Source organism: Anabrus simplex, chromosome 2 (assembly GCF_040414725.1).
Source record: "Anabrus simplex isolate iqAnaSimp1 chromosome 2, ASM4041472v1, whole genome shotgun sequence".
Lineage (NCBI taxonomy): Eukaryota > Metazoa > Arthropoda > Insecta > Orthoptera > Tettigoniidae > Anabrus > Anabrus simplex.
Genome location: NC_090266.1, coordinates 529,740,777 through 529,753,851, shown reverse-complemented (window position 1 = coordinate 529,753,851; position 13,075 = coordinate 529,740,777). Strand labels below are relative to the sequence as shown.

General features: G+C 42.1%; 1 protein-coding gene across 1 annotated transcript in view; it reads left to right on the top strand.

Moving 5' to 3' along the window:
* The window catches only part of HisCl1 (Histamine-gated chloride channel subunit 1), a 511,142-nt gene that overhangs the window by 497,760 nt on the left and 307 nt on the right, over positions 1–13,075 (top strand). The gene's annotated exons all lie outside the window — the stretch shown is intronic.

Here is a 13,075-nt window from a genome sequence, read left to right as displayed (position 1 = left end):
TCCTCTGGCTCGAGAACTGGGTATTTGTGTTTGTCTTAATACAATTATCTGCATTTACAAAGTCCTTCTCCATGGCTAAATGGTTAGCGTGCTGTCCTTTGGTCACTGGGGTCCCGGGTTCAATTCCTGGCAGGTTTTGGAATTTTAACCATAATGGGTTAATTTCGCTGGCACGGGGGCTGGGTGTATGTGTCGTCTTCATCATCATTTCATCCTCATCATAACACGCAGGACGACTACGGGAGTCAATTCAAAAGAGCTGTACCTGGCAAGCCGAACTTGTCATCGCACACACCCGGCACTAAAAGCCATACGCCATTTCATTTTTTTTTTTATTTACATACAACTCCCCACACCACCAACCCCCACAGGGGCACGCAATAGTGAACACCTCTCTCCATATCGGGTTAGCATCAGGAAAGGTATCCGGCCGTAAATCTGGGCCAAATCCTCATGAAGTGCCAACACCGATAAACTGAGAAAAATTCCGGATAGGGGAAAGAGATAGAAAAATATTGGAGGGTAAATAAGGCGATGTAGAACAATATCTAATCGAAACACGTGAGATAGTTGCACTCATGTTCTACCAACAGCTTATAACAATGTCAGTGGGTTGTTTATTAAAAACGACTTCATTTGACTGTTTGTGAGTTGATCGTGTTCGTATATTTTAGCTTGCCTCTTGAAGGGCAATGCGCATTGTAAGAGTTCAGTATTACTTCGGTTGCCTACATTTCTATACACTTTTGTTGTAACCATTCAATGTGTGTGTGAAATGTTGTCTAAAATCAGTTATCAGTTTTCGTTACCCTTTTTCCTCATGATGAATAGAGGCTTATTTTCAAGTTTGACTGAAATATACATACACTACCTGATCAAAAGTATCCGGACACCTTTCAGATATTGCACGTACACTTTATCCTATCACGTTCCTTATTATTGGGCATTAATATCGGGTGAGTCCACACTTCACCTTTATGAGGGCTTTAACTCTATTGGGCACACTATCAATGAGGTATGTAAATGTCTGTGAAGGAATGACAGACCATTCTTCCGCAAGAGCCGAAACCAGAGAAAGATGTTGGACGCTGGGATCTTGAGCGAAGTCGACGTTCTAACTCATCCCTAAGGTGTTTCATTCGGTTCACTTTGGAACTCTGAGCAGGCCAGTCCACTTCAGGAATTCTATTGTCCATAAACCATCGCCTCATAGATGCAGCTTTATGACAGGGTGCATTGCCATGCTGGTACAAAGAATCATCGTCTCCGAACTGGTCCTCTACTGTATACAGAACACAATGGTTTAAATGTGTTCATATCCTTCCTCATTTAGAGTTTTCATAAGCACAATAAGGAGACTACACTCTAACTACAAAATACACTCCCATACCATAACACCACCTCCTTCGTATTTCACTGTAGGCATTACACATGATTGCAGGTAACGTTCTCAAGGTATTCGCCAAACCCAAGCCCTTCCATTGGATTGCCACAGGGCATAACGTGATTCATCACTCCAAATAACTCGTTTCCAGTCATCCACAGTCCGGTAGAACTGCTCTTTACACCATTTCAAGCGTCGCTTATCATTGACTACAGAAATGTTTGGCTTACGAGCAGCAGCTCGACCATTGTTCCCCATACCTGCTTAACTCCCGACGCACGGTCATCGTGCTGGGTGGACTGCTGGTAGCACTTTGGAACTCGCGAGTGATTCCTTTCGCTGATTTCTTGCGGTTTATTATAACCACCCTCCGCAATGGTTGACGGTCCTTGTCGTCATTAAGTGAGGTCTGACTGGCCTTTATTTAGCTGTGATTGTTCCTTCGTGTTTCCACTTTACAGTCACATCACCAACAGTCGACTTGGGCAGTTTTACAAGGGTTGAAATGTTCCTAATATATTTATTACTCAGGTGACATCCAATTTACTAGTCCACGTTCGAAGTCACCGAGCTCTCCTGACCGACCCATTTTGATGTTACTGCTTTTCTACTGACTACAAAATACTACAAAATACTCCCCGCCTCCTTTTATACCGACGAGTCCGCATCTCCTGACATGTAGGGTCCAATTCCTCATTACACAGTGTTGTCTAAATACATTTGATCAGGTAGTGTATGCTCTCCGGGACAAAACCTGTCGTCACTGAACCTATGTATCATATGCATACAATACATTTGCTGCATTATTTGTCAAAATTCTTATGAGCATCATCAGCCCACTCTTATTAAAGAATCTCATTGGAATAATTTCAGAGAGTGATGCTGATTTATGAGATATCCATCTAGATAAAGCACCAGTCGCATGTCAACGGAAATATGAATGGGATGCTTGGTGCGTAAGTTGGTTAATCTTGCTAATACTCTCCTCCAGTAAGAATTTGCGTTCATCTGCTCCTAAAGTCCAAAATTTGCAGTATTCTACAGGTGGATGAATTGAAACCTTTGTATGAAGGTTTGCATTTTAAACCTTGAATAACGTTTACGAGAACTTCAAATGATGAGCATCTATCTGTAAATACATGACCAAACTGGCACAGCTACGGAAGATGCATCACGACTTAGCAGACCCAGAAACAGAGCACACTGACACGACGTCGACAAAGAAGAAGGTTCGTAAAAGAAAATGAAAACTAGAAGAAAGATCAGAAACAATATCAGAATGATTCCACATGTGGATCAGGAGGATTCTAATTCACGGAAAGTAAATCACAGAGATTCCAGTATAAACTTCCAAGTTCCATACTCATCTTCATTCAAGCTGTTAATTCAGCCATTTTAGTTTTCAAAAAATGATTTTCTCCTCATATTTTACGCTACACACTCCAATAATACGTTACTTTGAAACTTATAGACTAGTATGAACAAAGAATATTACTAAATATATGTGCTTAGAAAAGGTTACATACGAAGAAAAGAAATGTAGCATTATGAATATTCATATTTGGAAAAAATTAGCTTATAAATCTTACTTCTATTTACAGAACATTGTAAAAATATTGAAGATGATTCAGAGAAAAATGTATTGGAAGAGAACTACTTTTAGAAAGATATGATTTTAAAACTAGTGAATATTTATAAATTGAATTCCTTGTCTGTATTTCAGATATAATATTTGCTCATAATGTATTTGCCTGTATTAATGGAAAGTGTTTTAACTGATTATTTCTAGGCTGCCAGGAAAAAATGTGTATGACTCAAAAATTACATTTTCCAGGAGATACATTTTACAGATTTTCTTTAAACAAACAATTAGAATAACTTTACCCACGTTGTTAATAACATTGATTTGGACTCATATAATTACCTGGAAGAGCTGTATATTAAAAGTAAAGTACTTAAGGATTAATGTGACTTAGACTATTTTTCCCGTACTAAGAAGTACACTTGTACTATCGTGACCGTTGAATACAATGACACGTACATAATGTTATGTGATGAAAATAAAAAGAACAAAATAATATCATAACTTACAACGAAGTCTGCACAGAATCTATAGCTGAATGATTTACAGGATATTTGCTTCAATTAATTTCCCGTGGAATTCTTCTGTGTCAGGATAGTTGTCATCATCTTCATTCTTTTGAAATCTTTGTAAGAAAAGGTATGGAATGTAGGTGGGATAAGCGGAAGGAGATCCAAAATGTTTATTTAATTGGTAGTATGGCACAATAACATTTTTCAGGCTGCAGTCGAGCACCTACCTTCCCTCTATGAATGAAACTTATTGATTGAAACGGCTCATCCTCACTAAGACTCGTTTTGAAAAAGACTGCATCATACTATTTCGTAAAACGAAACCATTTAAACTCAGCGAGTTGGCCGTGCGGTTAGGGTGCGAGGCTGTGAGCTTGCATCCGGGAGATAGTGGGTTCGAATCCCACCGTCGGCAGCCCTGAAGATGGTTTTCCCTGGTTTACCATTTTCACACCAGGCAAATGCTGGGGCTGTACCTTAATAAAGTCCACGGCTGCTTCCTTGCAACCACTAGGCCTTCCCTATCCCATCGTCGTCATAAGACGTATCTGTGTCGGTGCGATGTAAAGCCACTAGCGAAACCATTTAACATCCTGCCACTTAAAATGATTTGCCTGTGTATTTTTGTTTTGAAGTTGTAAGGTGTTTTTAAGAACACTAGCAAAATCCAAGAAGTCAGTACCGGTATGTGACAATTCTACAACTACAAATTTCCTTTTCTTGTCAACTGAGCGTACCAGTCGATACCAGTCATGTGGATGAGCCATTGGTACTTGCAACTTCTTCTTTTCTTTTTCGATCAGGCCATGGTCTACGCCACATTCTAAGTGACTGTGGTCACTAACCATGAGTTTATGATCAACTATATTCAGGTTTGGTTTTTCCTGCATGGCAAACAAGAACCTTTCAATCACTTGAGAGTTTTTATTCTGCCCTCCTCACGTGTTCGAGTATAGTGTCACTTGTTTCACTTCTGAAGGTATATGCATCAGTTCCTTGAAAACACACGTTGCAATCTGATTCCCACCACGATTACCCTCTGCTTCATGCCACGTGTAGCAAGTTACGCCACCCGTACTAGTTTCATGCACAGACAAATTGTATGTCCGCGGTGGCCGTTTAGGAAAAGCAATTGACGTATTCAAAAACTGTGTCGGCAGACACTGTTTTAAGTCTAACTTGTAATGTAGCATCGAATTACCTGAGCTGGAATGTTTCTTGTATTTGTTCTTTGGAGGTGCGCATTGTCTGTCTCATTGTGACGAGCAGCTAAATCGGCGTCAATTTCTTCCATAGAACCGTCTTTTACTGCTGTAAATTTCTTTCTGGCATGTAGAACATCACATTTGTGACACGTATCCACTTTAGGCCCTTTCAATGTAGGGATCATCTTATGGAACTCTCTCTCGTATATTCCTCTGGAAACTGGCCTCTCTTTTCCATCATAGTAAAGTTGTTCATAGTTTGCAAATTCAAATATGGTGGTAGATACACTCTACTACTTTCTCTACGTGTGTAGTGTGATTATAAGGAGTAAATGATGAAATTCGTTCTCTTACTTCTTTTAGTTTCTCAGGAGGGTGTTTGTTACTAGGTGGTGTTTTTCCTTTGTTGTCATCACTTAAAGTTCCAGGCACATTAGCCTGTCGATTGGTAAGTCCTCGTGTAATGAACTTCTGGGACTCATGAAGGGTATTCATGAAACATTCTCTGCAAACAGAGAAACGAAATGAAAATGAAACAAATGAGTAACCATTCGGCATTTCTCTTTGTCTGGATTCTGGATCCTTTTCCGTGATGTTGCTGGTGATTTCGAGTCAATGAAGGTAACCATATACCTTACTCTTTTGTCTTATCTCCAAGTTGGTTAATCTTGCAAATACATTGCCACTCTCCTCCAGTAGGAATTTGCAGGTAATCTTCCGGAGCGTGTCCGAACATTCATCTGCTTCCAAGCCCTGTGCGTCTTCGTCGTCCACTGGTATGACACACATGACTGGCTCACAAGTCCCAAGTTCGGTTCTGCTGGGTATCCCTTGATACCGCAACTTCAAATTCAGTATTCGTTTGGGCACGGAACTTCGTACGTGAACAAATGTCCTGCTCAGTGGCCGTCGAGCTGGGTTTGACGAGCACGCTGTCTCCTGCTGCAGGTCCCTCCAACTGTGCGGTCACCATTACTTCACTGTTGGTGAGTTTCATCATTTCGCTGGGAAGCGTTAGTCTCGCTGCTCGGAGTTGTTTTTCGGGGTGTCGGGTGTCTACCGAGCCACAGCACACATTGTTCCACGATGATGGTCACTTCGTACCCCCATAACGCGTATCGGCCCAAGATGACCTCGTCCGTGATCGCAGTAACGAAGGCCCACCAGACTCGTAGGCGTCGTTGCCCCAGCATCAGGTTAAATAACATCTCCTTCAGGACAGGAATGGTGTCTCCCGAAGTTGTTGGTAATACGTAGAGGCGGTATGGCTTCCTCTTCGGCTGCCCTCGACGATGTTTGGCCTGTCTCTGGTTAATGCCACCCCCGTGTCTATCGTGACCAGGCTCAGCCTGCCCCTAGCCATCTGTCGGTGATCAAGCTGTCGTCGCTTCACTCGGCACCAAGCTCGATAGTTGCAGTCGCTTAAGTGAGGCCAGTTTCCAGTATTCGGGAGATAGTAGGTTTGAACCCCACTGTCGGCAGCCCTGAAGATGGTTATCCGTGGTTTCCCATTTTCACACCAGGCAAATGCTGGGGCTGTACCTTAAGTAAGGCCACGGCCGCTTCCTTCCAACTCCTAGCTTTTCCCTGTCCCATCGTCGCCCTAAGACCTATTCGTGTCGGTGCGACTTAAAGCAACTAGCAAACTTCGCTCGGTGACAACATTTAATGTGAAGCTAGTGTATGGTAGTGACGGTGCCGACGAGCCCCACTACTTGTCGGCCCTCACTAATTTCCCTGATCAGGGGCTGCACCCACAGCTCAGTTCCTCTACAGATGGCCACGCTCACCACAGTTACACCAGGTGATCTCGCCTCGGCGTCTCAGCGATGGTGTGCGTCTGTCTGTTAATTGGTGAGCCTCCGGTGCATCTTCGCTCTTCGCTCTTCGCGGCTCTTATCCTCGTTGACGGTGCCGTGGTTCCCCTATCTGCCTCCATCCTCAGGGCTATCGTTTGAACCCCCTTGAAGTTATGTTCGCGCTAAACACCAGCCTTTGACCGACCTTAGAGTCGTGGACCCCATGGATGAAAGTATAGGCTGCGTCGCGCTGGATGTAAACATGAGACAACCCGTCCCCAAAGGCTCGTGGGCTAGCTGCTCGACCTCATTGGCGAATTCTTGTAGCATCTCGTTGGCACGTTGGATCCGCTACCTTAGCTGAACTGGGTAGGTGGCTATCGTCTAGTGGTCACAGTAGCGCCCGTCGAGCACTCCCATAACCCCCTAATAGGTGGCACTCGGTTGAAGGCTGTGTAATACCTCCGCTGCTTGACCATGTGACCCAACGATCAGTAACACAGCCTTCTCCTCCGACTTCTAACCGTTGTGTAAGCAGACGGTCTTGAACTGGGTACGGAACGTTCTCCAGGAAGTGGTCCCAAAGTAACGTGGGCGTTTTACCTTACCTGGAGCCGCCGTGGCTACTGGTGGGCTCGGTACGAGTCCCCGTAGTCGTCATTCTTCCACGCAGTGCACTCATTTCCTCCCTCAGGTCTCGAAATTCGGATTCCAGAACCTAGGGCATTACTTTAAACTGCTTTTCGACCAGTTCGTTAACGTCCTGCATAATAGCACTCTTTAACTTTCTCCTGAGAGAGCGCTCTTCCTATTCTAATTTTAGCTGTCCATGTTCTAACATAGACTACACATTTTTCACTTCACTTAAAACTGATTTTTAGTTGGCGCTGCTTAATTAGTTGGTGCTGATTAGAAGTGAGTTCAGTTTTAAGTTGTCCTGACTGAATTTGAGTTTAATCTTGATCTTACTTTAAAGTTGGTCACTGAACTTCTTGAGTTCTTGGAACTGTACGGTATCCATTTTTCTACTCACTAAATATTTCTTTGACTACGAAGTACGCCATCAGTCGATCCCGAACGTGAGGGCAGGATGGTAAATAACCACACAACTTACAACGTTTACACTAACTCTAATAATTACTTGCTCAACTACACAGGCACACAATCACACTACTTCGCTCCCTTTCTTTTTCTCTCTGTCTCTCTGTTTTCCCTGTTAAGTCACACTAGTTATTTACTCTGACATTTACAAGCTAAAATAATTAATGTAGACTACACACACTTATGTAACTGTCACTGGGACGCTAGGATAGTTCAGAATTAAATTCACTGTGCAACCATCGCGACTGCACAGTTCACAGTTTGCGTTCGCGCAACGCAGTTTCGCAACTCTGAACGTGGTATGCAGTCCGTACATTCGTGGAGGTCTTCGTTCACTGGTCTCGTCACTCGGTTGCACTGTTCTGCATTCCCCATCGGCTCACACACAACAGCATTTCCAGTACTGCACAGCACTCACTTCACATCGCTGTCACTCACAGAACTGAACCATCTCGATCGTTGCCAGTACTGAAACATTGAAGTTCGCCCGACCTGTCTTATATAGGGAGATTGTCCCTACCAAATACTTGGGACGAGAAGAAAACACTGGAATTCTTTGGACCCAGAAAGCTCCGGGTTCACCTTTCTAGTCCTTTCTGGCGCCGTCAGGGGAGCCTGAAACGAGATCACGGAGTTTGACAGAGGAGACTGACCTTGTACACTTGGCTCGTCTCTGATTGTTAGCAGAGGGGACGGTGACGTCACTTGCGGCTGAAGCCAGACTTACTTGCTCCTCCCAAAGCCGTACAATCAAATGGCGGACGCCACCACAGTATTACAATTAGCTGAGAAAAACAAGTCGCCATGTTCTTGGTAATAATGGACCCCAGTGCAGAATTCCCATTCAGGATGTAAAAATAAATTTCGGCAGATATTATCGGTTAGTAATGACTGTATTGGAAGTCCCTATCCTAAACAATTACCTGAGCCTCAGATAATTATTTTAAATGATACGTACATATACATCATTTCGAAAGAGAAAATTATATTAGTGATTTATAAAAACAATCGATACTTCACCCTGCCCTGATCACGTGTTAATGAGAGTTGTCAGAGAGGGCATGGTTGCTGATAAAATTTCTCTTACAACTACAAGTATGGTAACGACATTACATGTACCACCATGCTTCAGGAAAGCAAAAACAGTATTCATATTTAAATCCGGAGTTGAAATTGGCGGCCAATCACATTAGTTTCTGTTCTCAGAAGACTGACGAAAGCAAGAACAGTATTAATATTTAGATCCGGAGAAGAGATGTCAACTTGAAATTGGCGGCCAATCACATTAGTTTCTGTTCTCAGAAGACTGACGAAAGCAAGAACAGTATTAATATTTAGATCCGGAGAAGAGATGTCAACTTGAAATTAGCGGCCAACTACATTTGTTTCTGTTGTCAGGAGAGTGATGAAAGCAAGAACAGTATTAATATTTAGATCCGGAGAAGAGATTTCAAGTTGAAATTGGCGGCCAACTACATTCGTTTCTGTTGTCAGAAGAGGGATGAAAGCAAGAACAGTTTAAGTATTAAAATCCGGAGAAGAGATGTGAGGTCGAAATGGTGGCCAATCACATTAGTTTCTGTTATCAGAGAGTGATCGAGCAGAGTCCTGAACCGGAGGTTAAGGGAATTTTTAGTGCGTAATGAGCACCAAAGGGGTTCACAAATTCACCTAGCACAATAATGAACACATCCTTATTACAGTCGATATTAAAATATGTGAAGAAGAATAGAAACAATGCTACCATAATAGTTAATAATAATACTAATAATAATAATAATAATAATAATAATTGCTATATATCCCACAAACTACTTTTACGAATTTCGGAGACGCTGCGGTGCCGAAATTTAGTCCCGTAGGAATTCTTTTACGTGCCAGTAAATCTATCGACAGGAGGCTGACGTATTTGAGCACGCTCAAATACCACCGGACTTAGCCAGGATCGAACCTGCTACGTCGCGGTCAGAAGACCAGCGCCTCAAACGTCTGAGCCATTCAGCCCGCCTACTATAATTGTTCTTGATATTCGCAAATCCTTCGACAACTCTTAGGCCGCGCTTGGAAAATTCCACTGCTCCCTCAAAACTTTCTTCTCTGGTTTTCGTTTATAAGAAGTGAATCGAACACAAATTGAAAGTAACCACTTAAAATCCAAACAAATACCCCTTAGAAGAGGTAGCTGGCAAGGATCTCCTTTATATCCAGCATTAACAATCTTTCAACCGATCATATTCTGGAAGAACTCAATGAGGAGCCTGTTGCAACAGCATATAGATTTCCCTTAACTCTCGATTTTAAGCCAATAACAGTAGTAGACTTCGCGGATGATACCGTCATCATCGGCAAATATAAATTAATCCACCCTCGAACTTGCACAAATAGCAGTTCAAGGATTCAATGAGATTGGTTTGAGCAGAAATCTGTCCAAGTCAGTATGTATTAATACTGTTCAAGGTAAACTCATTGATGAAAATATTTCAACTTATGGAGGAGATGTCAAGAGCATCTCTCTAGGAGAATCAATCAAATATCTGGGAGTGGATTTTAATATTATCACATTCAACCCTCGGCTTCAATGATTGATCTAATGTACAAGTTAGCACCTCCGTCATCCTCAGCTCTTTTGCAAACTAATCACAGAAACTCCGTATTATCGATACCTCAATTTGTCAAAACTCTTATATACCAGTTCCAAATAATTCCCTACGAGCAAATTCCTGTAAAATTCCTAGAATATTCAGATAAAACTACCTGATGCACATAGAAAGTAATCTTAATAAGTTTCCGCTGATATGTCAGACACCATACTACTAGGTCCTAGGAAATTCAATGGACTAGGACTATCCCGTTCGTGTTGGGAGGCATAAGTTCAACGCATTAATGCCCTTAGAATATTCTTTAATTCCAGATATCCTTATATACTAAATACAAGGTATACAGCCGTGAGCTAGCGTTCGGAAAATAGTAGATTCGAACCCTACTGTCGGCAGCCCTGGAGGTGGTTTTCCGTGGTTTCCAATTTTCACACCAGTCAAATGCTGGGGCTGTACCTTAATTAAGGCCACGGCCGCTTCCTTGCCACTCCTAGCCCTTCCTATCCCATCATCGTCATAAGACCTATCTGCGTCGGTGCGACGTAAAGCAAATTGTAAAAGGAAAAACAAGGTATACAAAATAAAGAAGCCTTAACTGTTTAAATAAGCTTCAGTTAACACCAGATGGCAGCGTGTTGAGCAAAAGGGATGGTCTTCTAGACCCCCCGGAACATAGCAGCCATGTTGAGAAAAGTTGAAATTAATAAGTGGTGTGGGGCCGATGACCTAGATGTTAGGCCTCTTTAAACAACAAGCATCATCATAAGTGGTGTCCGGCTCCATGGCTAAATGGTTAGCGTGCTGGCCTTTGGTCACAGGGGTCCCGGGTTCGATTCCCGGCAGGGTCGGGAATTTTAACCTTAATTGGTTAATTTCGCTGGCACGGGGGCTGGGTGTATGTGTCGTCTTCATCATCATTTCATCCTCATCACGACGCGCAGGTCACCTACGGGTGTCAGATCAAAAGACCTGCATCTGGCGAGCCGAACATGTCCTCGGACACTCCCGGCACTAAAAGCCATACGCCATTTTTAAAAATCATAAGTGGTGTGACCTCTCACAGAAAGGGAAAGGAGTAATCCTTTTCGTCAACACCCTCCGTCCAATCAGTGGTTTAATCGCCTTAAGAATTATTCTGTAGCGAATGGCGTGATGCCTTGGAAATGGCAGACAATGCAGTGGCCGTACGAGCAATTTCAGGCAGGACTATAGACAATAGCCAATGTCGGCGCTGCCACAACGAGGTACAGTAGAAACACTTTATCACGTCCATGATTACTGCTCTCATGGCGAAGCTCTACGAAATACATGGCATCATAAAATATGATCTGCCATTGCTTAAACGTTAAAGAACTCGGGCTTTACTGTTTTTGAGGAGGTTCATGATCTGCTACAGGCAGCACCCGTCGAATTAACATGATAGGCTTCGAAGACCATCAAAAGGGCTTTATAATAGATCCACCGATAAATTTCAAAGGCCTGAAACACAACTCAAAGAGGTTCACGGCGAAAAGAAAACAACACGTGAACCAACCATCCCATTTTATCAACAAGAGTACCAGTTCGATGGCCTCGAAGTCATTAGATTAATGGTTGGCGCTAAAGGAGCCATCCCTCTCTTTTATGTAAATTTCTGCAAATCATGTAACATCGGTCAGGTATATGCCATAAGAATAAGAAAAGTCGCAGTGACTGCCTTGAAACACTGAATCCAAATTCTGAAGAATCATATCTCCCAAACTTTATAATGAAATCGCATATGTCTAACATACTAATCAATCATTATGTAATCAACTCCTCACAATTACTTCTGAATTTTCTCTTCTAGGCTAATTCCATACAAAATGCAGACCCCAGGTAATTGGAAATAGGCTAAAAAGGAGAAAAAGAAGAAGAATCATGCACTGTATTCTCAAAACAGAGACAATAAAACTGTAGTAACGTTAGTTTGTAACCAACACTATTATTTTATCCTTTTAAAATATAAACCTCCCTCTTCAGACTATAGTTCACCTGTCGTAGAAACATTGTAAACAAAAGGGATACATCATATGTATTAACGAGACATGCTTGTGTAAGTACAGTACCAGTTGTGCGGCTGGTGTCACAACATAGAAACACGTCAATACGACCTTGCCCCAGCGAATGCTGCCTGATGCGGCACGACCTGCACTCGCTCTCAGCGACTACAATCCAAAATTGAAGTATTATTGATATTTCGAAAAGTAATTGTCCAGTGTATACATTAAGTGCATGTCTGAATTTGGAACACTTCGAAGTTTTCTCTTAGTGGCAGAAGTGACTATAACTTCGTTTGAAAAATAAACAAAGTTGGTGTCAATATCTCCATTACTAGTAAATCCATGGAAAAATGTAGCACAATTTTATACGAGCCCTTTAACACTATTTAAGAAATACGAAAAAAAAAAAGAATGTCCGTGTTTTCAATGGGTTAAAATTTATTTTGGTGTACCATCTTAAGTGAATAACCCTGTACATGCACTACAGGAAAGAGAAACTGAAATGCCCTTTATAAGGTATGTAAACTTTATTAAAAACATTCTTAAGGAAAAAGGAAACGTGAAATAGATACTGGTTTGCCAACTCTAATATTAGGTCTAATGGGTCTACATGACAGAATCATGGAGGTTCTCAGAGAATCCGTATGCGGTGTAACCCCTTCTGGCGCTGGGACAAAAGGTCCCTACTCGATGATGCGAGGGTCGTATGTTGTTCTTCTAAATAGTAACATGCTACAGTTTCTATATTATCAAACTAGTAAGTGGACTGTAACTTTAATTAGGCCCAATTTAAATCTAAGGAACTAAAATAACCAAAGAAACATAACATGGATTTCTTCGCCTCTTAACAGGCGAGTTTGTTACGTTAGTTTAT